We start from the raw sequence: 27,495 nt of genomic DNA on the forward strand, positions 1-27,495 counted from the left end.
TGTCTGGAGACCAGGACTGAGGTGAATGCAGGGCACCCCCAATCTTTTGGCTGCACACTGGGAAGAGAAAGGAGGGAGGGCAGCAGCTTTGGTACCACCAGCCAGGAGATGCCGAAGGAAGGACTCGGGGAGAAGGGGGGTTGCAGCCACTGCCCATGGGCCGGGGAGAGAGCCCTCCAGGTGATGTTCCCAATGCCGTGACATAAGGCACCCGGGTAACAGCCCTGTGCTGCCCTCCATTTTGGAAATGGTACTGTTTGTTGGAGCCGGGCGGTCTCATACCCCGTGAAATGCAAGTTCCCGCAGGAAGGATGCACTACCAAGACTTTATAGCCCACTCTCCTCCAGGACAGGAGCCCCTGGGCTTCCGACAGCAGGATGAAGGAAGGAACAAAGGGGAGATGGCTGCCATACTTTGTCTTATTTCAATTATGCCCTGGGCAGCCCAGAGAGCAAATGGCAAAGGGTCTTTAAAGACAGTAAATAAGAAAAGGACACAAGGGTAACTGATAGTTTTCCCCTGAGACCTGCCTTCCATTTGCTTATAGGCACCCTCATGGACAGCCCAGATTTATGGAAAAGGCCAGGATGGCATATAAAGAGGTGGAGAAGCAGGTGGAAAATAGCAGTTCAGGCGGGCTCGGAAGGAGACGGACGCCCGGCCTCGCAGCTGCTGGAGGCTTTGCTTCTGAGCTGCAGGGAGGGGACCCTCACTACGGGAGGCCTGGAGACGACCAGGAGGTGCCCAGGAGGGCAGAGGCCACCCACAACACCCCATGCTGACAGAAGAAATAGCACCCCGCACCCCATTCTCGGCCCAGTGTGTTGCGGGGGGAGCCTGCCATGCTGTTCCGGGCACACTGGTCATTAGTAGAAAGGAGAGGTCGAGAATATTGAATTTCTGATTAGGCCCGCTACCCGGCGCTCATCAGCCCAGCTCCAGTTCCTCACGGGCCACAGATCATCTTTATGACTGGTGAAAAAAACCGTTATTATCTACACGATATACTTTTGCACAAAGGGCTGGGCCTGCAGAGGCTCCAGCGCCATCCTGAGGGGCAGGGGACGGTTGGCACACTGCTGTATGGTGCTCTCTGGTGGTTCCAGGGCCGCCTGGCAAAGCCAGATCTGGGAACCCTGTGAGAGCAGGAGGCCAGAGGGCTGGGCTTGGGGAGGCCCAGGGAGAGGGTGGGCTGAGGTGCTTTCCTGTGTGGTCTGTAACCGGCACTGAGCCTGCTCCCAGCCGTCAGGGCTCTGCCCACGCTCCCCATACCCACCAAGGAGGGTGCAGGCCCCCAGCCTGTTCCCGGAGGAAGGTACAAAGATCCTTGTGTGAATCACCCATTTCTGCAGTGGAGGCCAGGCCCTCCTCCCCAAGGGGTACGGGCCCTAAGGCTCCCTGCCTGTGCAGAGGCGGCCCCTCTCTGAGCTGAGTTGGGGTGATAAGGGGCTGCTTGGCTGTGTGGTAAGTGGATGGGCAGGCACCTTCCTAAACAGGGTCCATCACAGCGTTTTCTTGTCCTGCTGTCCCTCCGGGCATCGTCTCTAGACCTAAGGGCAGTGGGAGCTGCAGGCTGCCTGCCAGGGCCTGATAATGCAGGCAGAGTGTTGCCGTCACGTTTAATTTTCTTAAGCTATCACGTCTCACAGGCCCTCAGCCTTTGGAGGGCTCTGTTCCCCAGAGATCTCAGCCTAGCCTTCATGGTCCCCCTCCAGTGCGCCAAATGGCTCCAGCTCCTGACGTCTGCGCCGGCCGTCAATTAGCCGGTGAAGTCAGAGGGTGGAAGGCCAGCTGCCTGCAGCCAGCTCCTGATTCTTCACGCTCCCTTCCTCAATATACAGTTTCAGCTCCAGGATTACCAGTGGGCAATCCGATACAAGGAAAAGACCCGGGGGGGCTTCTAAAGGCCACATGAACTCCGTGGGCCTTGGCACTGCCTCAGATGCCGCCTGTAAGGAAAAGCAGGACTTCCTGGTCCCCGGCCCCCTCCTGGCCTGCAGTTTCCTTCCTCTGGTTTTGTAATCTCTGTTAATTGCCAGGCACTTTCCATTGTGTGTGACTTCATCGTGGACATAAGGCTCCGTCAGTTCGGCAAGTGGGCACTGAGCCAAATAGTTTTCTGATCAACTTCATCCTCCAGTGTGCTCCGGGCTGGCTCGGCACAAACAGGCGTTTCTCTCCCTGCACGCAGCCCTGGCTCCTGATGAGTCTGAGGCCCCCTCTGCCGGCGACTGGACTCCACGCAGGCCCTCTGTACCCAGAGAAGCAAAGTCAGAAAGTTAACAAGCACTTTTCTTGGCACCTAAAATAACTGATAATGGGAAATAAAGACAGGATGTGTCCAGCTGGTTATACACAACTTGGTAACACCTGCTTTCCTAAGCTGTGCAAACTGACCTTCTGGTTGTGCCTGTTGTCTCCACACAGTTTAGATGCCTTCTTCGGGAAGAGGAGCCATCGGGTCCTGCATAACACGTGTCGCACCTTCCTGCAATGCTCCGATGAGCGTTATTGTTTGGGGTCGATTTTCTCTTTGCTTCTTCACTCAGAGAGCCTTCTGAGATCCCAGGTTGAGCACGGTGCCCTGCACACAGCGACGGTAAATGTTTCTGAATAACTGTGTGAATGACTCTGTGAATGACTCAGCGAGTGGTTTGCAGCTTTGTGGGCGAAAGGTCTGGTCTACTGAAATATTGAAAAATAAAAAAAGGCATGTTATCTTACAGTCACCAAGCTCTCTCAAAGTTGTCCAACCTGGTACCTCCCACGCAGACTCCCTGTTGCTACTGTCTGACTCGGTTGAGGGCCCACCAGAATTTGTGAGCTGGAAATTCTAAGGGACTCTTCCTAACCACATGTCGTATTGGATGTTGGGACTCTCACAGGTAGACAGCGGTACAGGCAGGTAAGCACCAAGTCAGGCCGAGCCGAATAAAAATGGACCCATGACCCACACCGCGATCTTTTTTTGGTTGTCTCTCTGGCAGGATTTCCTGAGGAGTAGGAGTGTGAGGGCCGCGAGCGTTTGCTGCTTGCCTCAGGAAATCCTGACTCCCCAGATGGCGGTTACAGCATCACCTCCGTAACCCCTCAGAACCGGGGTAGGCCAATCAAAGACCCTTTTGCTTGTTGTCCTTGGGAAAGGACAATGGCTCTTTGGTCATTGGCCAGTCTTGGGGTAACTCATCAGCCACAGCTTCTGAGCAGAGTGGGCTTGGGGCTGCCGACTGGCCTGGGTCAGAGCTGGGCACACAGGTGCCCCACTGCCCCTAATCCTCGCCAAGGTTTGTGGACAGGGCCTTTCCTTCATGGCCCAGCTTGTCTGTGGTCAGCTCTAACAGGCCAGTGGTCAAATCTTCTGGTGGTAGCCAGTGAAGGCCCCTCCTTCGGGCACGGGGGCCCCTGTTGTTCCAGATGGCTCTCCTCACACTGGCCTGCACACTTCTTCGGCCCCCCACCCATGCGGGGACCAGCCCTGCCTAGCCCTCGGGTCCTGACTCCTTCCAGCATCAGGCCCACACTCTCTGACAGCTACCCGAGGCCTGTGTCCTCTCACCCCATGCCCCGTCCAGCTTCTTTCCTCATCCCCACAGTAGGCCCCTCTGTCCTAATGGTGCCCCATGGAGGCCCCTCAGGGCCTTTACTTCTTGTTCCCTCGGTGGCCACACCTCACATGGTCTTCCCTTCATCCAGTCTTCCCTTTACCTACAGCACCCAGGCCACACGCTGTCTCCTTCCTTCATCTGTCCTTGTCTAATTGGAACCTTATCTCAAATGTCCCCTTTCCTGAACTCTTATGGCACTTAAGCATCAGGCAGATCTTGCTGGCATTTCTGTCTCTGCAACCCTCTAATAAATGCTTTGAGGAGAGGCACTGTGGTGACAGAGGGAGAGTCACCTGCAGGCGAGGGGCTCTTGGGCTCTGGTCCTGGCTCCATGCTCCTCATTAGCCCTTTGACAAATTACCCCACCTCAGCGGACATTCGGCAATGTCCGGAGATGTGTGGCTGTCACCACTGGGACAGTGCTACTGGCCTCTGTTGGATTAGAGGCCCGGGATGCTGCTAACCCTCCCACAATGCACAGGACAGGCCCCCCAAGCAAGGATTAGCTGGCCCCAAATGTCAATAGTGACAGACAGTGAGAACCCCTGGCCTGCCTTCAGTCTCCTCACCTGCATACGAGGAAGGTTGTGAAAAATCACCAGAGATGAAGCATGTAAAAGCAGACGCAAACCGTAAATGCTGTTCTATTCTGCTCTCTGCAGCCCTCCTACGATGTTTTTTTTCTGTGAAGTAGGGATAGCGTGAGGATAACAGCCAACATTGAATGAACCCTTCTTATGGATTTTCTCATTTGATCCTTGTGGAGACCCAGCTGCACAGGCTCTAGTGGGGTCCCTACTTTCCAGAAGAGAGACTGATGCGAGAGCCACTGAGGAAGCAGCCCCAGGGCACACGCTCAGCGGGGAGTGGGGTCTTGTGAGCTCACACTTAATCACTTGTCACATCGCCTGGAGACAGTGTTTGTAAAAGCATCTGACAACATCGAAACAGTGTGCAAATGTGATTTTGATGCTCTATCCGTAATCCTTCTTGTGCCACCTCTTTCGACAGCACTGTGTTGGGTATGCAGTTGAGACTCAATAAATACCTGTGGATTAATTCAGTGTGAATAACTCTGGAGAGGCTGAAAAACTTAAGGCTGTTGTGTGGCCTGGAAGCCAAATCACCAGAACCTCGGAAAGCACTAGAAGCTGGGAAGAGTCTCAGTAGCCACCCAGGAGCTGGCAACCTTGTGAGTGAGGGTGACCTGCCACCCACGCCTGGGCTGACAGCCATTCTCAGAGGACACTTAGCTCCTGTGCACTTCACCAGCGCGCTGAGCACTCCGTCACACAGCAGACAAATGGAGTCAGCAATCAGGGCAGCAGCAGAGTGGACGGAGCCACGGTGCTCACGCCCAAGGTGGGGTACCCAGAGTTTGCAGGAGTGGGCAGCCCACATTGCAATGTGTTGTCCACAGCACGACTCTGTCCCCTGCCGTGGTGCCACATTCTCCACTGAGAAGGATTTTAATCTCCACGGAGAGGTTGCCAAGTTCCCTGTGGGGACTCATGTCCGTGAGGATGAAGGGCCCAGCCTCAGCTGCCCACCATCTACCAAACAACCACTAAGCATTGTCTTCCTATATTTAAAGAGCAGATGAAATCATTGTGGCTTGCCTATCATCGCCTGACCAGCTTTGGGGAACAAATTTACTCATCACCGTCCATCATTTCCTCTTTGTTTTTCCATTTGGGAAGTAAGAGATTAAATTTGTATCTGAAAATCTCTTTCAAGGTTTTCCAGTGAAAACAATTCTGAGATTAGGAATGATTATTCCTATGCCCTGGGCCTTCAAGCCTTTAAGACTAATGACATTGACAAAATTCTCTGAGCAACATGCAGGAGGCAACATAATCCTTCTGGTAGGAAAAGCATCAGTCCAATGAGAAGATAATGTATTGCCCGTTCCCCTGTAAATAAAATGGGCCACATCAATTTCTCTCCTGCCTGTGAATGATGACCAATTTATCAAGTATGCACTGAATAATGATTTTCCATGGGGACAGCAGCTCTTATGATAAAGTGTTGCTGCTCTAGCTGCATTATTATAAACAACATCCAATTTATGGAGTTAGGAAGCAGGAGTATTTCTCAGTAATGTGTCACCATTATCTAGAACGAGCCATAAAATCTAGGCTGTCATGTATTTTCTGGCTTCAAACTTCCAACAGTTAATATTCTTATAAAACAGTCTTCATCACAGGCCCAATTTAGAAATTAGTTGTTCAATATGATGATTAAATTCCAGAGCTGGAACTTGCTACAGCCAAAGGTGAATAGCCAAATGTGACAAGTCTTATCCAACTTTTCAGACGGAAGGAACTGTTTGAGACATTGGGGATTTTTGGTGAATTTCAAATGAAGCACCTTCACCTTAGGAGAGAGCCACAGTCTTGCTCAGCCTTCCAGAGGAAGATGAATCACCGGTATTTTCCAGCATCAAATACCTTGGCTGTTCCCTAGCCTGAGTCAGTGTTATGGAGGTGGCAGACGCACTCCCAGACGGAGCCTTCACCTTGATGGATGGCAGAATCTCAACAGTGCTCTCTGTGGAAGGTCTTAGATGGGGAGCCGCTTGTTCTTCCCTAGCTCAGGGAAACCATACAAAGCTACAAGCTTGTGGGACCCTAGATGAGAGCTAGGAGACATGAGACTGTGGGAGAGTAAAGCTTGGAGTAATATTTGAAAACATGACCGTAGAGTATAGAGTCTATACCACCAACAACTAAGTGGAAAGAGCGATGAGTGATGGGGACACTGTTACTGGCTAATAGGCTATTTTAAATATATGGGCAAGGCCATGCTTGAAATTTTCATCAATAATATGTCAGCAAAATACTGTTGTTCTGTCATTTAGATTACAAAAACTATTTTAGCATTCAGTTTACATTTAAATATATCATTTGCTTCCTTGATCATTTCAGGAGTGCTGTCTTTTGTGTATCTGTAGGCTTCCCAGGGTGATGAATTCTGAAGATGAATTTCACTGTATTGAAGATGGCCCATTGCATGTAAAGTTAAAGAGCCAAGAAGAAACCACACTCACTGATGAGAGGTGTCTGGAGAGACGGACACTCGCGCACACTGCTCATGAAGGCATACACTGTTAGGAAACTTGGGGAAGACGATTTGGCAATAAGTGTCAAAACCTGTATCCTTGGACCCAGCCATTTCACTTTCAGGAATTTATTCTAAGGAAAAGAACTAGTGGAGAATTGCTGAGCTGACCATCACTTGCACTTACAGATGTCCAGCATAAGGGGATTGGTTAAGTGAGTCTTGGGACATCCATGCAATGTAATGATATACAGCCATAAAAATCCCCTTATGGAAAGTGTGATGGATATATTTATTGCTCAATGCAAAGAGCTACTTACAAAGCAAAATATATCCTATGATCTCATTTTATATAAAAAAGAATATATTATATATGCTTGGACGAGAAGAATCACCAAAAAATTAACAACGATTTTCTCCGTATGGTGAGGCAGGAGTGATTTTCAATTTTTCTTCTTTGTGCTTTTCTGAGTATTCTATAATATAGAATTCTCTTATAACGTTTGTTCTAAGAGAAAAAGAACAATGTGATTATTGAAGAACACGAGGCAGTTAAGTTAGCAGAATTCTTGTAAAGACTATACGAATTAATATGTCATACTATATTCTATTAGACCCTATTAAACTGTAAGTTTCTATTGATCGCAAGGGGACGGGTTGGGGACTTCTCAGCAGTTCTGTTGATGATCAGGTGATCTTGGGGAGAAGCAGGGAAGGGAAACCCCGGGGCAGTTGAGCACAGGGAATTTTCCAAAGAATATAATTTATGATTATTTCACCTGGGAAAGAAGGTGTAAAATGTATACTAGAGCTGTTTTGGTTGGAATTCACCATAAATTAGAGAGAAAATGGTCAACTTAGCCCATAAAATAGCTTTGCCTCCTTGTGGCATTAATTAATTGTCCATGCAAGAGAGAGCAGAAAAGCCAATACTAATTATGCCCCTACTGCTCAAAGTGCATCTTGTGCCCTCAGAACCAATAAGAGAGGAGCCCTGCCTAGGGAGCTGGAGTTGGTGATCTGCATCCATCCTGTTGGTGGCTCCATGAGACCCAGCCCTAAGCCTCCCAGTTTCCCAGACAGAAGCCATGGCAAGGAGGGTGGGGACTGATCGTCCTCATCAGGGACCACCCATTAACACCACCTCCTTTGCCAGCCACAGTCCGTCCGCCTGTGTGTGTGTGTGTGTGTGTCCCAGCAACATCCACCCACATGTGTGTCGGCCATACCCACCTATATGTGTGTATGTGCTCGCCAACCAGAGTCCATCCACATGTGTGCATGTGTATATGTGTGCATGTGTATATGTGTGCGTGTGTGCCAGCCATAGTCCAGACTGTGAGGGTCCTGCTTTGTTTTGGCACCAGGACTCGTAAACCCCGGATGAGGCAGCTGCTGGTGCCACTGTCTTGTTCTCTGTGTCTTAATAAACAGCCGTTTCCTCTTTTCATGGAATCGAGTGCTCAGTTCCTTAGAATCGCGGGGCTTGTTCAGGGTGACAAGTAATGGTATCATGCCCTCTCCCACCCAAATTCCCCTCAGTATTTCTCAACAGAGGTGCTACTGGCATTAGAGCAAGAAAAGTTTTGGTTGCACAGCACTCACTCAACAGTGAAGCCCTTTCAGTTTCCCCCGGCCCTCCAAGTGAGGACCCGCGGGAGGCTTTCTGCCCTGTGATAACCCAGAGTGCCCCTGCCACGCTTCCAAAGCCACTGCAGGGGCCATTCCGAAACCAGAGGCTCACTCCCCACACGGAATTGGATGGATCCTCAAAGCCTTGCGACCCGCCTCCTCGACTCCTCTCTCACTCTGTGACCTCTCCTCTAGGAGACTGACGTTGAATAACCACCCATTTGCGTAACGGCTCCCCTTCTTGTTATTCCCAGCTTCACGATACCCCATCCCTCTGATAAGAACCTCTCCCTGGGGATATGTGGAACTTGTGGCCTGGACCTATTTTGCGATGTCATAAATTTGAGAATATCAAAGGATGATTCAAGGCCCCAATACTTCAACTCACTCATTCAGTCGTTCAACCAATATTTGTTGAGAACCTGCTGTTAGTGTCAGGCGCTGTGTTAAGGTGCTGGGGTGCAATAGTGAGCAGAGAAATCAATCAAGCAATCACATTAATAATACGCAGTTGCAAACTGAGATGCATGCTCTGAGGAAGGGAAAGAATAAGGTTAAAGGGGGATTTGTTATAAAGGAACCACCTGGACCGAGCAGTCAGAGGTTTTCGGTGAAATGATGCTAGAGGAGTGATCCGAAGGCCATGCGGGGGCTAGCTGATGAAGGGGTGGTTGTGGTGGCATTTGATCATTCTAAATGGAAGGAACAGCGTGTGCAAAGGCCTGTTTGAGAAGGCTGCTGGGGCACAGAAGGAATTAAAGAAACCAGTGTGGCCAGAGCACAGTGAACAAGGGGCATGTGAATAGGGGCTTTGTCGGCTTGTTAGAGAACTGGTTTTTATTTTGAGAGCAATGGGAGGCCCTTGGAGGGCTTTAAACAGGGAGCGCTAGGATCAGCCGTGCATTTTGGAAAGATCGCTATAGATGCAGCGTGGGGATCAGATTGGAAGAGAATCCGACTGGATCCAAAAAGGTGGCCACCACAGTGGTCCAGGCGAGAGAGAAAGGCCTTAATGGAGGCCGTGGAGGTGGTGAGCAGGGGCTGGATTGGGAGATACTAGGAAGTGAAATGGTTGGTGCTTGGTGATGGGTTGGTTTGGGTGGTGAGAATAAAGGAAATGATAAGGATGACTTAGTTTTCTTGCTTGTGTCACTTCAAGGATGGATGTCGATGCCATTTACTGATGCGGAACCTTGGGAGGGGTCGGGTGGGGCTGGCAGCCAGGGCTGGGAAGAAACCCCGAGTTTACTTTTGGACAATTTGGGTTCGAGGTGCTGAGCCAATGTGAGGAGAAGTCGTGCAGAAAAATGCCTCGGTGCGGGGAGGAGACCAGAGAAGATGCTTGATAGTGGGCTTGCAGGTTGATGCCAACATTTATTCTCCCTTTCTTGGCAGTTCTTTCAGATGCCGGGTGACCGTCCAGTGCCACAAGCAGTGAGAGAGCCTTGAGAGTCTCGCTGGCGTGTCTTGAGGAAAACAAGAATGGACTAGACCTCTTTAAAGTTGTGTTCAAGATAGGATTAAAAGTAATATTTCATCCTTTGAAAACCTGGAATAACAGCATAACACGTACATAATCTATGATCTTTTAATGAACCAGCAACATCCGTATTGAAGATTTAGGAATTACAGTTTTAGAAAAAAGGTGTTTAGAAGCATGCTGACTTGTTGGGACCCCCTAAAGTGCCCCAGTGACCCTGGCTCAAAGGGAAAAACAGGTCTGGGCTCTTCTGATGCCAGAGGGAGGCCTGTATATGTCTTCAGGCCCCTGCCTGGGGCTGTTCATCAATGAGATTGTCCTCCCGTGCCTCCCTCCCTTCCTGGGGGGCTGTCCTCCCGTGCCTCCCTCCCTTCCTGGGGGGGGCTGTCCTTCCGTGCCTCCCTTGCTTCCTGGGAGGCTCCTGGTCACTTTGAAGGTTTCAATGGTGGGGTGTTTTCCAGTGCCGACCACCAATTCTCTGATTCTCCTGACACAACTGGGTGTCAACAATTCAATTCAGTTCTGACACCACCCAGAGTTAGGCCAGACACCATAGGTTACGGGCTCATTCTCCCAGCACTGTGCTCATTTCAGAGGCCATTTCACAAGTCCTAGGCTGCCTGCATTTCTGACCAGTGGGCCATAAGTCAGAGATCCCGTGATAATTTGCTGGAACACCTCACAGGACTCAGGAACACACTTTAATTTACATTTATCAGTTTGTCGTAAAGGATACAGATGAACAGCCGGATGAAGAGATACATAGGTGAGGTCTGGGGGGTCCCAAGTGCAGGAGCTTCTGTCCTGTGCGGTAGGGGTGTGCCACCCTCCCAGCATGTGGATGTGTGTGTTCACCAACCTAGAAGCTCCCGGAACCCCGTGCTATTAGGGTTTTTATGGAGGCTTCATCACATAGACATGATGGATTATTAACTCAGTCTCCAGGCCCTCTCCCCTCCCCAGAGGTTGGGGGATGGGGCTGAAAGTTCCAGGCTTCTGATCAAGTTTGGTCTCTGCCCCATCCTGAAGCTGTCTAGGGGCCCACCATGAGTCGCCTCGTTGGAACAAAAGATGCTCCTTTCACCCAGGAAATTCCAAGGGATGTGGGAGCTCTGTGTCAGGAACCAGGGGCAAAGACCAAATATGTCTGTTTCTTACTATGCACTAAGCAGTTAGTCCACTCGGGAGGGGCTCCGGTGGGAATTCTAGAAGCCACTTGCAACTAAACTTTACCTGCAACTTCCTCCTGTCCCCCTTACCTGCCCTGAGCGCCACCCTTAGCTGTCGGCAGAGGGAGCCCATCTCTGATGCACCAACCCCTCTGACCCAGGCTGGGTCAGGAAGCTCCAAATCCAGGCACCTGAGGACTCGCCTCCAGGTTGTGTCACTGGTGTATGGTCATCTCAGAAAAGTGGGAACTCTTCCATCACAGGCATGTTTTCAGCAGGAGAGCAGGGCGGCGCTCACCACTCAATGAGCTTCGAATCTGTGCCAACAGTTACACACGTTATTGCTACTCCTGAAACCCGCAAGGGAGGCTTAACCATCCCCCATTTTAGAGATGAGTAACTGGAGGCTCAGAGGTTTGAAGACTTGCTCAAGGTCACAGTTAAGTGGCAGAGGCAGGATTCAAACCCACATCTATCAGCTGCCAGTGTCTGTTCTGTGCCCTTTCATGATGCCTCCAGGTTCACGGTAGGAGGACAGAAGCTAGACCCAAGAGCTGATGCCTGGAGGCTGGCCAGGCCCAAACAACAGCCAGTTGACTTACCCCATAAACTGAATCAGGGAGAGAGTGCCCAGAAACGCCCGGGAGATTCGCGTCACGGTTTGCAGCAGCATGAGGTGCAGTCAGCAACCTGGCAAGATGCAGGTGAATTTCCTCAGCTAGTTCCAAACTCTCTTTCTGGTGCTTCTGGGACCCTATTTGGAGGCTCCTGTGTGTCTTCATGATGCGAACTTTCTAGGTGAGGGAGAGCCCTGGCATGGGCCTTTCTATTCCCTAAGATACAGCCAATCAGGGTCCTGACCCATACCGGTCCCAACCCCCATCACATGTAGGTATCTGGGCAGGACTCAGGTGAGAAGCTGGTAGTCCACCAGCCAGTGTAGACAAGCCCTGATGCTCCATATACAAACAGCTTTCCCTCAACTCGCCTGTTCCCCACAGAGACAGTAGGCCACACAGTGATTTCCCATATCTACTTCTCATATTGCATTTTACTCATTTTCTTTGGCCAAAGCAACTGGTGGGGGAGGGGAACCGAAGTTGTCCCATTGGGGCATCTCTGCTTCTTTATTCAAACCCACAAATGCTTCCACATTTGTTCAAACACCATCTTCTCTGCGAACCCTTGCTCAGCCCTCTGCCCCACACCCCACTCCCTTCTCTGAACTCCTCTAACCCTTCCTAGTTGCATCATTATCTTTTTAAAACACCAGGTTCTTAAGCAACTTGGGGAAAAAAATAACCAATGAACATTATAGTTAACGACTTCCATCCCACCAGTTCCTTTTTGACCTCCCTGGGTGGCTTCATATCTATTTACCCATCATGGCAGACTGTGTGCACACGCCATCTTGTGACTTCCTTCTGGAAACGTTTATTTCAGAGGCACATGTCCATGTAGGGACCTCAGCGGTGTGCCTGCCATTCCCAGCAGCTCTGCAGTGGACTGTCATGTCACAACGGCTCAGCGTTTGCTTAGTCATTACAAGCTTGCCGGCCATCTGGGCGGCTTCCAGCGCAGCGCCATTATAAATAGCATTGCTGCCTCCCCGTCGCTTTTGCATTTCATCACCCATTGCTTAGCTGTTTAGCAGTATCCTGGGGATCTTCCTGCTGCACCAGGGGAGGGATGTGGCTTTACCTCTGTATCCCCCTCACCGCCCACAGGGGTGCTGAGCCCAGAGAAGAGCTTCATAATGAAGATAGCCATTTCGTGAGCCCTTGCTGCCTGCCGGGCACTGGGGTGCGCCCTCCCCACGCATTATCTCATCTAATCCTCACAGCAACCCTGCATGGTCAGCGCCACTATGATTCTCACCTTATAAATGGGAAACCCACACTTAACGTGATTGAGCAATTTTCCCAGTCACCTGACCCGTAGGAGGTGGGGCATGGATGTGACCCAGGCCATCGGACCCCACACACCTGCTTGGCTTGTCTCGGTGACTTTATCTGGGCAGTGCAGGTGGACGCCTGTGTCCTCACATTATGATTCCTGGCTTGTCCCAGGCCGACATGCAGCTTGCTAAGAACATTCCTCAAGATTAACCCCATGCAGCGTCACATGACTGACAGTTCCTCAGGTGTCTGTGGTGCTAACTGCAGGTAGAAGGCCACCTGTGGGTGTCTGTACTGCGACAGCCTGTCTGTCCCACCAGGTTCAATGTGGACTCCTAATTTCCATTCCAGCTCCTGGGCCCCAGACTGAGTTTTCGGAACAGAAGATGTGATCTTTCGCTGATTCCTATGAGCGAGGGGAGAAGGGGAGGGCCCAGGAATACAGACATGGAATTCTACTCATGGGGCCTTTGCACCTCAAAGGTTTTAGAGGAACAGTGCTGTAGACGCGCCCTCCTTCTGAGAAGCCCTGTGGGCCAGCACCAAATGGCCCTGTGGTGAAGGACAGCTGGCAGGGCCACAGAGTGAGCAGAAAGAACAGAACCTGGTCCCTTCTCTTCCCGAAACTGCTGCCCAGAGAGCTGGCTCCAGCTGGCCTGGTCGGCTTAGGGCTGCTGCGGCCCTTCAATTAGTCCCCTACTGTCACCTGCTTAGTGCCAGGAAGTGGAGAAGCACATGGCCTCCGCCTTCCTCATCTCTCTAGACGCCACGTCCTAATCACATGTGTCCACACTCTGAGGAAAGGGGCCTTACCAAAGAGGCTGCTGCGAGATCATCAGAGACCAGAAGGCATCAGGGCTGGAAGAGCCTTCCAGATCGCATCTGACTTGGCCCCTGCCTCCAGACAGGTGGAGATTAGCATCCCCACCTCACAGGGGAGACGGCTGAGGTCCAGCGAGGGAACCAAGGAGCTCAGGGATGTGCTCAACAGGCACATGTCAGGCGCTACCGATGGGGCGTCACCACTAGATAACATTGGATACTTTCTGGAAGAACAACCTACCCATTATCGAATGTCCTTTAAAACAACAGGATTTTTCTTTCTGATTAGAAGAGCAGTACATTCTCATTTTAGAAACTGTCAAAAAAGGAAAAGTAAAACTGTCCATTATCCCATCACTTGGAGATAACCCAATATTAACACTTTGTGATATGGTACACTGTTCTTTATGCACAGGCTTTTTACATAATTATGTTTACTTACGTAACATTTTGTTGTGGCCTACTTTTCTCACATTATAAACACTTCCCTAGTCATTAAGAGATCTTTGTAAATACGATTTTCATAACTACATATCTTTTATTTGACATTGTGCCAAATTTTCTTAAATACTATCTTATATAATAGTTGCTCAATTCCAATGTTCTGCTATTATGAATAATTCTGGGATTAACATTTTGGGAGTAAGCTTTTTATGCATTTTTGAGCGTTTCCATGCTAGAGATTCCCCAGACGTGGCGCCGTGAAGGTTCCAGGGAAAGCACTCTCCAGAGGAGTTGTGTCCTTTCACACTCCTGCCAGCTGTGCCTGCTCCACCCCACCCTCTCCAGGTTGAGTGCTATGATTAAAAATAAAAAATTACTTAATGAAAAGATCAAAGCCCATCAGGGTCTTCAGTCCTGATTTCCTCTGTGGCTGCCAGCTCCGTTGGTCATGTCACTGTTGATGACTACCTTTATGGAGAGTGTCCTGGGTACCGGGATCTAGGCTTTATCTCACATGCTTTATCTCACATGATCCTCCCAGTATCCCTGGTCAGGTTTTACTGTTGCCTTTGCTTTGCAGATAAGAAACCTGAGACACAGAGGTTAAGTGAGTTGCCCAAAGCACACAGCTGGTCAATGGTGAGGCTTCAGTGAAAGAGTCCAACTTCTGTACCTGTGCTCCCACCCCCAGTCCCGAATGCCGGGGCTAATCTGGGGCCAGGCTGGGGCCACTCTGCCTTGCATGGGTCTCATTCCTGGTTCTGAGTGAGGAACCATCAGGAGCTGCTCACTTGGTTTCATGATGATGAAGTCAAAGGGTAAATACGCCAGGGTCAAACGAACAAAACCGGCAGCAGCCTTCCACTCCGCCTAATATATTCAGTTCCACAAAGAGCTGAGCTATTTGTGATGTGCCAAGCTCCCTGCAGGATTTAAAGATCAGAGAAATGTCATTCTTTCCCTCAAAAGCTTACAAACTAGTTGAGGGATGAAGGTAAATATGCAAATGACTGTTTTCTAAGATGGAATATGGTAAAGGCCTTAAAAGAGGTAAGATGTGAGGGCCTTGGGTATTCAGAGGAGAGAATGATGGCTGGCTGGAAGGCTCCATTGAGGAGGGGCCATGTAAGCTCCCTAAAGGGTGAGGAGAATTTTAGTTGGCAGAGATGGCAGGAGGGGACCCCAGGCAGAAGGCTTCAAGGGACTCAAAGGCTGGCAGGGTGTTGAATGAATGATGGGAGTTCCATGTGGGAAATGAGAGAAGGTGGTGTTTCCCAAGCAGGAGTGCGCTCTTGATGTAGTCTGTGAGACTGGAGGTTATGTCCCCTGTCCAGGGGGACAATGCTATTTGCCCATGGGAATGGAGAGAAAACCCTGAATTCAAGCGAGAGATGAAGAGACCTGAACAAGGGAGATGGATGTGGGAATGGAAGCGAAATAACAGATTTGAGAGTGTTTATAGAGTAGAAGTTACAAAACTGGAGGATGGGCTGAGAGCATCATTCATGATTGCTCAGATCCCTGCCTCCTCTGTCTCCCTGCCCCCACATCCGGTGACAGTCCTGCCGGCTCCGCTTCCACAGCACACTCAACCGCATCAGTTCCCTCCAGCTCCTCTGCCACCATGCCGTCCAGGACCCTGTCATGGCTTGTCTACTCACTGCATTTACTTCCAACTGACCTCTCAGCTTCCACGATGGCTGTCCCCACGCCTATTCCTTACTGTGCCGGAGTCAGGGGGATCCTGTGATTTGCTGGTTGAACCAGGACACTCTTGAAAGTGAAAGGAGGTACTATAAAGGAATTACACCAGGCAAAAGGCATACACTAGGACTGTCCCTGGCAAACCCGGACATACGGACTCCCTAGTAAGAGGGATCATTTGTGATGTAAGTTACATCACATCTCTCCTGCTTAATGGCTTCGCTCTGCCATTAGAATAAAGCCCTGCATGGCCGTGATCACCCCTGACATCTGCCCAAGGTCACCTCCCTCCTCTCTCCCCTTCCCTGTGCTCTGGCCACACAGGTCTTTTTTCAGTTCCAAGAACTTATACCTGCCAATCCCAATGGACGTCCTCCCGTACAGCATCTTGAGAGTGGCTCCTCCCCAACACTCACGTCTCCTCTACATGCCGTCTCCCCAGACAGGCTTCTCCAGACGTTGCAGGAACTCCTCCTCATCTCCCTTCACTCCTCTAGCACTTATCACTCTCTGAAAGTAAGTGATCTATGGACTTCTGGTTCCAGCGCCAACGCATAGAGCTGGGAGGTCGTCACTCCCATCCTCACAAGAAAAAGCTGGACAAACTGAAAATTAATGACTTTTTTTGGACTCATTAGAGAACTGAGGTTGCTGGGCAAACCACCACCTGAAATCTGCAGAGACAGGCAGATCTAGAGAGTCTCAGCCGAGACTTGATTCTCTGAAGCAAAAGCTGCTGGTTGCATAAACTGGTAGAAACACGTCACTGGTCATTTTGGTGAATTGCTGGAGGCTGAGCGTCGACTAGTGTGAGAGCAACAAATTCCCGGGGACTACAGTCTTAGAAAGACCTCACACTTTTTTGGGTTTTAGCTCCAGGAATCCCACCAGGCTGTCAAGGCGAAGATCTGAGAAAGATGCGTGGCTGTGGCTGGACTGAAGGAAGAGTATTCCTTGTAAAATAGACCAGCGTGTTCTCCATAACAAAGCCCTGCCCTCAGGTAAAGGCTTTCCCAGAGCCTCCTGCAGGGCTCCTGGGAAGGGCAGCCCTCCCACCCCTGCCTCCTCTGGCCTTCCTGCCTCACCTAAGAGGGGAGGTTATGACACAAGAAGCACTTGTGAAGGTCACAATCCAGTGGCCCATGCTTACTACAGCACTGAGATTTAACTGGAAGGCAATGGCTCTCTCTCCCTCTTCCAAATAAACCTTTCCACACCAAGAGGGCTCCAGAGAATAACGGTGGGTTGCAGCTGAAGGAGCTGAGGAGAACTCTCTGAGGAGGTGTACTTAGGGAAGCCCCAAGTCAGGAGGAGAGACAAAAACCAAATGCAAGGACATTAGAAGGATTTAAAATCTCTACAGAAAACATAAAGCCAACTCCTGGCCAGATTACCATAAAGTCTTACATAAGAGGCCTATTTACCTCAATTCCTATTACCCTATATAATATGTTCAGCTTTCAACAAAAAATCACAAGTCCCACCAAAAACCAAGGGAAAACACAGTCTGAAGAGACCAGGCAACAAAACCAGACTCAGATACAACACAGATGTTAAAAATCACCATTCAGGGAATTTAAAGTAACTATGACAAATTTGTTAAGGTCTCTAATGGAAAAAGTGGACCACACGCAAGAACAGATGGGCAGCTAAGCAGAGAGACAAGGCAGACTCCAAAGGAAATGCGAGAAATGCTAAAATGCTAAGAGATGAGGAATGCCTTTGATGGGTCCCTCAGCAGACTCAATGTAGCTGAGGAAAGCATCAGTGAGCTTGAACACACATCAACAGAAACTTCCCAAACTTAAATACAACAGCAAGAAGAATTCTTAAAAATCTAGAACACCCCAAAAATGAGATAACTATAAAAGATGTAACATATACATGATTGGCACATCAGAGGGGGAATGGAGAGAGAACTGAGCATAACAAATATTTGAAGTAAAAATAGCAGAGAACTTTCCAAAATTAATGACACACAGCAAACCACAGATCTGGGAACCACAGGGAAATTAAACTAGCTCCCTTTGTGCTTGTCATTTATTGCCTGTCCCCTGATGTGAGCTTGGCGAGCCGAGGAGTCGAAAGAAAGATTTCTTGGACCCTCAAGGTCTGGCAGGAGTGCTCCTTTATTCAGAGAATAGCATGGGGACAGGACCCAGGGGCAGTGAAGAGCTGCACTGGGCTGAGGGTAGGGCTAAATTTATAAGGCATAGGTATATGAGTTATTTCTTTACAAGATAAAGGGAAGATTATGCAAAAAAGTCGTTAAAATGGTATCAGTGCAGGTGGGGTGGGGTTATCAGGTGGTCCTTTAACTTTAGATAAGAATCAGGTTTGATCAGGTCAGGATGTCCGATGCTTCCTGGAGGATGATACAGGTCAGTATGTAGGGCAGGAGGCCTTGGGCTTCTTTCCCGGGCGCAGCCTTGATCCACATCATCCCCCAGCAGTGTGCAAGCTCCTGGAGAGCATCAGTCTTGTTCATCTCTGTGTCTCTGGAGTTGGGACATGGTCCGACACATAGCAGGTACTCAGGAAATATTTCTTGAATGAATGAAGGAGTCAAACTGGTTTTGAGCCCGGGTGCCTGCACACTGATTCCATAGCTGCAGACACGTAGAGGCCCCGTAGCTCACAGGACTTTGACACCCCAGGGTCTCTCGTAGCCCGGGCATCCTTCATTCAGCTGACCAGAAGCTTTCTGGTGAGCAACAGATAAATTGCATGGGTGGAAGGCCAGGTCAACCCTGCTCACCAAGTGTCCCCACAGCCTGGGCATGTGACCTGTGATCTGCTAGGTTCCCCCGTGGTCACCAGGCCAGCTTGGGTCTCCATCATCTCCTACCTAGATTACAACAGCAGCCTCATGACCCATCCGCCTGATTCTAGCTCTAATCCCCTCCAATCCATTTCCACACATCAGCTAGAGTGGTCTTTGTTCACAAAAATATCGAGCCTTTTCTCATTTCAAATACTTCAACGGCTGCTGATAAAATCCCAATTCCGGAGCACGGCACACAAGATAGCTCAATATTTTACCTGCTGTCCTCGCCAGTCTAGCTGCTTCTCTGGTCCCAGGACCACACCCTCCCTGCCCTCAGCCCTTTGGAATTATTTGCAGTTCTTGGGCCTTTGTGCTGATTTCTTCTGCTTCCTCCTTCCCATCACCCACCCCACGCGCCTCCTCCCCCTGCACCTGGTTAACTTAACCATCCTTTTGGCTTAGGTTGAGTCCATTTTCTGGGGAACACTTTGTGCCCCCAAATCCCAGTCTGAGCCCCTCAGGGAAGCCACTCTTATGGGCTGCCCCTGTTGTGGCATTTGTCACATAATATTTTAACTGCCTATTTACTTCTAACTCTGTCCCACTAAAATTTAAGCTCCCCAAGGAAGTATTAACTATCTAACACTTGGGAGTGAGGCACAGAGATGACTCTTGCCTAATGCCTGTCTGGCTGGCTAGCTCTCTACGGAATGCTGTCTTGTCTGACTTACAGCTTGCTATTGATTAGGGCCCAGATAAGTTACATGTTAACTTATAGGAAATGGATAAATTGCAAATGATTTTTTTTTTTGAGGAAGATTAGCCGTGAGCTAACATCTGCTGCCAATCATCCTTTTTTTTTTTTTGCTGAGGAAGACTGGCCCTGAGCTAACATCCATGCCCATCTTCCTCTACTTTATATGTGGGACACCTACCACAGCATGGCTTGCTAAGCAGTGCCATGTCTGCACCCGTGATCCTAACTGGTGAACCCAGGGCCACCAAAGCGGAATGTGCACACTTAACCACTGTGCCACTGGGCCGGCCCCAAATTGAAAATGATTTTTGTCCAGTGGTGGTGCAGACGATTTCTGACTGGTGGAAAAAGAGTTAACAATGTTAACGGTTTTATTATGTTATGGGACGTGAACAGTTTTGAGTGTAATTGTGAAATCTGATTCTGTTACTCCCTTCCCACCGCCCCCTCTCTCTATACATAAACATATATGTGTCTCTGTATCTGTATGTTTCTTCTCCAAGCCTCTTCTGAACTAACCTTACCATCCTGTTGGTTCCAGCCTAACCATCTATGATTGAAGGAAGTCTTAGGCAGGTGCTATCGCGGCCGTGGAAGGGCACTGCTGAGCATCCTTCAGAGCGGGCCTGCCTCACGACGGTGGTCAGCTGGCAGCTTCTAGGGGTGGCCTTCCGGATGCACCGCAGCTTTCATGCCATGGTCAGGTCCAGCCAGTGACCCAGCCCAGCAGGGTACTGGGGCCTTGTCATTTCTGCCCATGTCCTCGAAAGGGCAGCCTCTGCTCTGGGGGTCCCCAGGGCCAAAGCTTTCCCGGAGCTTCCCCTCAGTCTGCAGCTCTTTCTTCCACATCCTCCTTCCCGCTTCCCAGGTGTCAGACCTCCATTACCATCCCAAGGCTTCTCTGCCTCCTCCTGCTCCTTCTGTTTTCTTATCCCCAATAAATGTCCCTCCCAAAAATATCTTGCCCGTCTAACCCCATCTTGGTGCCTGCTTCCTGAAGGCCCCAAAAATGTCACCTGTGTTCATCATATATCTGTATGAGGGTTTTGTTTTTAGCTTTTTGAAAATTACGCTTTGCCAGAAAATCAAAGACAGTTTCCGTCCCATTTTAACATGCATCTCGGGCACAGAGTTTCCACCAGTGGCAGGTGCTCCATAAATCTTTGCCGAACTGATGAATGAGAAAAGAACAATTTTGCTTTCTGAGGCTTGTGTGCAAGCACAACGCACGGTCTTGGTTGGGGTGGAGCCCTGATCTGAATGGAAACTGGGCTGTGTTGCTTTGAAGCGACTCGATAGCCTCTGAATCACCTTCAGCTCCGAGCTGGTTTGGTACCTTTCGTAGGAAAGTGCCCACGCTTCACACATGACCTAATTTCTCCCCACGGAGTCCCTGCCAGGGCAGAAAGGGGGCAGGCATGTGACAGACTGCAGGATGCGAGGAAACTGACCTGAGTAGAGGAGATGATAACATGACCTGCCACGGCCGAGAGGGGCTCAGGACCCAGAAGCCAGGCCTCCGACACCAGGCCCCGAATGCAGCCACTGCGCTGTGCGCCCAGTGAGGGCCCCGCCAGGCGTGAGGGTGCCGGTGGGCATAGCGGCCACAGCGAATGCACTAGATGGGAAGCGAGCCTGCTTCTCTGGGGCCCTGAGAGACAGGGAAGAACTGGAGTGCTAATTCGAAAATGCTCTCTCATCGTCCTGACAGCCACAAAATCTATGAAAACCTGTATTTAAAATTATGTTTCTGATCATACTGATTTTTCTCTGGTTATTCAGCAAGCTTAATAGGTGATTATGAATCATCCCCAAGTGTGGTTAATTAAATATCTGATAAATAGAATCGAGCACTTTTCATCTGCAGAGAGCTTTCCTGACAGCAACTAATTGATTCTAAGAGAGCTATGGCCCTCAATCTGTAGATGGCAAAACTGGCAAAGAGAAGAGATTTAAAGACCAAAAAACAAAGTGCGTGCACGGTGGAGGGATCCTTAACGCGAGGCTATCCGTGGCCCACAGGACCCCGGGTCGTTGGGCAGTGACCCTTAATCGTGCGCCTTCTCATTGCTTGTCTCACTGCAGCGCGGGCCTCCGTGGAGTCGCTTCTGGGGACGTTCCCGGAGGCAGGGTCTCCGGGTGGAAAGGAGGCAGCGGAGGGACCCCTCTCCCAAGTCACCGGATTCAAGTTCTTTGTGCTGGAACAAATTAAAGAGTGGAGATCAGGTCACTCAGGGTCAGCTAGGGTCTTGGGGGGGGAGGTCGGGTCTCCCCCCCAGTGCCTAAGAACTGTCGCCTGCCTTAGAGATGACTCAGGGGACTGGCGGAAGGGGCTCGCCCGCCCGGCTCCTCCGCGTCTGCCGATGAGCAACAGCGCCACCTGCTGGCGCTACGGCTCTTCCCTCAGCCCCGCGGAGCCTGGGCCAAAGGCCAGCAGTTTTCTTCGGTAATTTCCGCGTTTTCTTCCCTAGCCAGCCCCAGCTCTCAGTCCTGGCGTCTTCACCTGGAGGTGAAGACTTTCTGCGCTGGAGGGCTGCGGGTGGGTGGCAGGGGACTTGTCTGGAAGCTGTCTTTGCCTAGCAAGCCCTCTTCTTTCCCTAGGCTGTGGGTTGGTTTGGCGATAGCCCAGGAGGCCACGGGACCAGCACAGCCACTCGGCAGGCATGGCCCTTGGAGACCCCACATGGGGCCTCTGGTCATCCTGCTGCTACTCCCACTCAGGGTCTCAAGGGCAGTTGTGAGGGTTCCATCTGAATATTTTATTTCCTCCAAGCGAACAGAGATGGAGAAATCTGTTTGCTCTCCCAAACGGTGGAAACAAGTTCTGAATTACTCCCCAGGCCTACACATCCTTTCTCATACAGAGCAAGGTGACTCAGCATCTCCTTCCAACCCTGCTGCCCAAGAGGAAGTCAAACAAGAGTCACTGGCCATGGACATCTAAAGAGCCCTGTCTACACAGAAGCCCAGGCAGGGGACTGTGGCCATCAGGATTCTAAAGTGAACTGAGGCAAAACCTTTCTGCAGCCGGAGTCAGGAGAGAGGGTGCCCATCTCTTTTCCACCCTCCGAGGGACCAGCAGAGTTCAGTCTATGGGATGAGGGTGTTGGAGCCTCTCTCGCTCCATCTGGCTTCTATTGAGGATTCAGTGTCCCGCCAGCTCTCCGAGGTTCTGGAGGCCTGCATGCAGGGCCTCGCCTGGAACGGGAGGACCACCCTGAATGGCCCTTGAGGACAGCTGGCCCATTTCCCTCCACCCTCCACACTGGAGTCCTACTGAAGATGAAGATGTAACTGTCGGGGACACAGCTTTAGGTTTCCAGGATGGTTGGGCTGAGTCCTGCAAGCGAGGGCAGTGTTGGCCACGGGCTGAGCAGCATGTGCCACGCCGCCAGCTGTGTTCCTCTGCAGACAGTTGTCCCACAGTTCCTGCTGGTGGAGTCCTGTCCCCGGCCCGAGCCCTCCAGGAGCCTGAACGTCCGAGGCTGCTGAAGGGTCCGTGGTTCCCCATCTTACTCCTCTAGTGAACAGCAAGTGCTCTGGCTGATAGGGGCCAAAGATTTTCAGGATCGCACCCTTCCTACATTGTTGAAAAGCGCTATGTAGCAGCACCATGCTTCGCACGCATTCTCTTATTTCAGACAACCTCGTGTGGGGTAGGTGCTGGTATTATCAACCTCATTTTATAGATGTGAATGGAGCTGAGGCACAGAGAAGTCAAGGAACTTGCTCAAGCTCAACAGCTATATGTGCAGGGCAGGGGTTGGAAGTCTGCGAGACCGTGAGCCTGTGCTCCTTTCTGTGTGCTCCCTCTCCGTGTTGTCATGATTGCAGCCTCCGCAGCCCCCCATTGGTCTCAGCTTCCAACAAATACAACCGTGGGCAGTGGAGATGGGTGGGAAAATTGGGGTCCTTTTTTACCTGAGTCAAACTTTGGGTCAGAAATTGTGAGAACTGGTATCTGCTCTCTTCTGGCGTGTGGAGGCAGCAGGATGGAGTGGAATCAGAGGCATGTCAAATTCAACCTCTACCATTTCCCAGCAGTGGGAGGACAGGACGGGGAAGGAACCGGACTTCTGGGAGCCTCATCTGTCCATGGGGGTAACAAGCCCCTCACAGGCTGCTTGCCAGGACGGGATGAATCACGTGGAGGAAGGGGTACAAGACCCAGCACGTGACCGCCCTCCTTCCTTTCCCAAGTCCCTCCTGATGGAAGAGACGATGACAGGCTTTCCCTGGTCTTGATCATTCAGTAATAATCAGATCCAGATGGAGCACAGACCAGCTGGGTGCGGTCCTGCGCCGCCCTATCTAGGTCTGCTCTCTCAGCCATGTCCCTGACGTTCTGGATGCCTCGGTCTTTCATCTACAACGTGCCCAATCTATCTCACAGAGCTGTTCAAATATATGTATTTTTAAAAAGGACCAAAATTTAAAAAGCATTTACATTTAACCTTTAAAATAGCAATATAAGTGCAAGGTTCAGAAACAAAATATTTTCAATGCAAGAGAATCATTTCTTGTCTTCTTGTGTGGCTTCTAAGATTAAAGCCACCTTTGGCAGAACTCCCTTGTGGTCGCTGGGTATCTGCAAAAAATGGCCCTGTTGCGTAGAAAACCCTAGGCCAGCCTTTCCCGTGGACTACGCTGTCTGCTGGAGATTTCAGAAATATCTTCATAAGACTAGACTAGAAGGGGACTGAAGAGAGTCAGCACCTCCAGTTATTTGACTATAAAGGGACAAGGTGGAAGTGCTGGCACACAGTGTAAGGTAAGCAGGTCAGATGAAACCGGGGCACCTAGACACAGACACACTGGGTCACAGGAGAAAGGGATGCCGCCTGGAGACAGGGGAGTGAGTCCCAGACGGATCCTCCTCACCCTGAAAACGTCCTTTGCCCTGGGCCCAGCAGCCTCTCCGTTCCAGCTTCGTTCTCCGTTTTCTGGACCTTCACTTCAGCCCTGAGGCCCTGCTTGCTCTTCCCTTGTCCTGCCTGCGCCGTAGCTGCGAGACTGGTATGCCCTCCCTCTCCTTATCCTCATTTCCAAGTCTTCCCGCCTCGGAGCTGTGGCCTGATGGCAGATGCCCAGCTGCCGTGAGAGATCCCACCCGTCCTTTCGGGCCTACCCAGACGAGGCTTCCTGCACAGAGTGGCTCTGATCTCCCCTTCCTCCCCCCTCCAACTGGAAGTCTCCTTTGCACTCTGCGTGCATAAGTTTCCTAGAGCTGCTCGACAAAGTCCCACAGACGGGGGGCTTAGACAGCAGAAACGTATTGTCTCTCCGTTCTGGAGGCAAGAAGTCTGAGATCAAGATGTCGGCAGGGTTGGTCTCTTCTGGAGCCTCTCTCCTGGCTTGTAGATGGCTGTCTTCTCCCTGTGTCTTCCCTCTATGCATGCCTGTCTCTGTCCAAATTTCCCCTTCATATTAGGACACTAGTCACATTGGATTAGGGCCACTCTAATGATCTCATTTAACTTCATTACCTACAGACTCTCCAGATAAAGTCACATTCTGACATACTGGGAGATGGACTCCAACATCTTTTTTTTGGGTGGGGAAGGGTGCACAATTCAACCCATAACAGACTCCCATTGCATCTTTATTGATGCTTTTTGGTGAATTATCATCATTCTCTCCTCTCCTGGAATGCAAGCTCCTTGTGGGAGAGAGCCCAGATATAACTCATATTTCTGTTCTCTGTTGAGCCTTACACTTTGCACACACTCAATAAATACTTGCATGAGTGAGCAGTAAATACATGTGCTCAGGGATGAATATGGACCAGTGCCAATAATGACAGGTCTGGAGTCTACAACACCTGATACTAGAAACACACTTCGGCAGATGAGGTGGTCGCCACTGTGGTCAGGTCTGACCTCTGGAAAGACCCTACCCAACAACAAGAAAAAAATCTTTCCCATCGGGACCTGAAATATCATTGGCAAATGATGCTCCATGCTAGCTCTTCGTGATTCTGATTTAAAAAACAGAAGGGCCTCCTTCAGGAAGCGCAAGTGTTGGGTGGGGAAGGAATCACTGAAGATGTGGATGGAGGAGGCAAGGGCAGACAGGAGGAGGAGAGGCAGGGTACCTATCACAATCGCCTCCTGGCATGGGCTCTGACACTAACAGCGTCTTACGTTCCCAGTGCATTGTTCTGTTGCTTGCTTTTTTCACACGTAGAAACCACGAATCAGAAAGTACTAGTTAAGCTTGTCTCTCTCCTCCTTGTCCCATTTTATTGTTCTTTGCTTCCACATCAGCATAAGGCTTCTGTTCAGTTGTTGTTCAATATTTCCTTACTTTTGCGGAGATAACACATCCTGTTACAATCATTTCAGGATGGATGCTAAAATGGTATTCAGATGGTAAAGCTGGGCTTGATAATTCAGTGAGATTCAATAACAGGCAATTTACATCAATTTCCAGATAATACGAGTGAGTTCCAATATATGTCCCTTAAGAGCCTTGCAGAGCCCCATGGCATCAGGCATCAAGAACCTTCCCCACAACTGATGAGACTGTGGAGGAATGTCAGGGCTGAGGTACTTTGGGCACTGCCTTCCAGTACTTTAGCTAGCATTCATTTCTGCTCCTGTAGCTTTCCTTTCAATCTCAGCAGCATGATATAAAAGCTCAGTAGACGACCAGTTCATTCTTAAAGATGAGGGATGCTGGTCTGTTAATCTTTCTTCCCTATTAATCCTCAAGGATTAACATTATGCACTGTGCACTCAAATGGTGAAGCCTGTGGGATATTTCCAACAAGCTCAACACTCGCAGCAAATCATGGTCCTGATTATAGGAAGAGAAAGCCTCTGGCATTTTCCCCTTGCAAATCCATCTTTTTGAACTAACTCTCGGGGTACATCTATTGTAGTCTGTACATATAGGTAGTCTGAAGCGGCCCTGACATCCTTTCTCTGATACAGAAAGAACAAGTGCTTGCAATGTAATGCACTGACTTTTTAAAAGTAAACTAGGAAGTTGGGGCCAGCCCCATGGCCAAGTGGTTAAGTTCGCACACTCCCCTTCGGCGGCCCAGGGTTCCACCGGTTTGGATCCTAGGTGCAGACGTGGCATCACTCATTAGGCCATGCTGAGGTAGTGTCCCACATGCCACAACTGGAAGGAGCTACAACTGAAATATGCAACTAGGTACTGGGATTTGGGGAGAAAAAGCAGAAAAAAAAAGACTGGCAACAATTGTTAGCTCAGGTGCCAATCTTTGGAAAAAAAAAAAGGTAAAGTAGTAATTTTTCTTCGGGTCAAATGCCATACCAAATACAGTCATGTGTCACTTAACAGTGATGACATGTTCTGAGAAGTGTGCCATTAGGTGATTTAGTCCTTGTGTGAACATCATGGAGTGACTCACACAAACCTAGATGGTATAGCCTACTACACACCTAGGCTCGATGGTACCATCTTATGGGACTCCCGTTGTATATGTGGTTTGTTGTTGACTGAAACATCGTTATGTCATGTATGACTACATTCAATTTTCTACTAAAGATGGTCCCCAACTTACGATGTTTTGACTTATCATTTTTCAACTTTATGATGGTGCAAGCGATATGCATTCAGTAGAAACCATACTTTGAACTTTGATTTGTGGTCATTTCCGGGGCCAGTGCTGTGCAGTACGACCCTCTCTCGTGATGCTGGGCGGCAGCAGCTGCTGCAGCTCCCCGCCAGCCACAGGATCACGGGGGTGAGCAACTGATAGACTTCCAACCATTCTGCACCCACACAACCATCCTGTTTGTCACTTTCAGTACGGTAGTCAATTACATGAGATGTGCGACACCTATGATAAAGTAGGTTCTGTGTGAGATGATTTTGCCCAACTGTAAGCTGATGTAAGTGTTCTGAGCATGTTTAAGGTAGATGAGGCTAAGCGAGGATGTTCGGTAGGTTAGGGGTATGAAATGCATTTTCGACAGGATATTTTCAATTTACGATGGGTTTATGGGGCATAACCTCATGATAAGTCAAGGAAGATCTTTTGCATTTGAATCACTACCTTGATCTTTGCCATCTTCCCCCTGACTCTTACTAGTCACTCACTACACTGTTCGGAAAGGCTTTGTACAGACGCCTGTTTTGAGGCTTCTGGCCCTGGCTCTGGATCTGAGAGCAAGAAAGGCCTG

General features: G+C 49.9%; 2 long non-coding RNA genes across 2 annotated transcripts; one reads left to right on the top strand and one right to left on the bottom strand.

Moving 5' to 3' along the window:
- The first annotated feature begins 9,243 nt into the window (after positions 1 to 9,243).
- LOC124248501 (uncharacterized) lies at positions 9,244 to 9,830 on the top strand. Its single transcript, XR_006891059.1, has 2 exons — positions 9,244 to 9,328; positions 9,694 to 9,830. It is a non-coding gene; the product is annotated as an uncharacterized LOC124248501 (long non-coding RNA).
- A 1,343-nt stretch (positions 9,831 to 11,173) lies between these two features.
- LOC124248502 (uncharacterized) lies at positions 11,174 to 12,412 on the bottom strand. Its single transcript, XR_006891060.1, has 3 exons — positions 12,328 to 12,412; positions 11,550 to 11,637; positions 11,174 to 11,264 (listed from the first exon to the last, which is right to left on the bottom strand). It is a non-coding gene; the product is annotated as an uncharacterized LOC124248502 (long non-coding RNA).
- Positions 12,413 to 27,495: the final 15,083 nt, after the last annotated feature.

The sequence above is a fragment of the Equus quagga genome, chromosome 12 (genome assembly GCF_021613505.1).
Source record: "Equus quagga isolate Etosha38 chromosome 12, UCLA_HA_Equagga_1.0, whole genome shotgun sequence".
NCBI classification, from domain to species: Eukaryota; Metazoa; Chordata; class Mammalia; order Perissodactyla; family Equidae; genus Equus; species Equus quagga.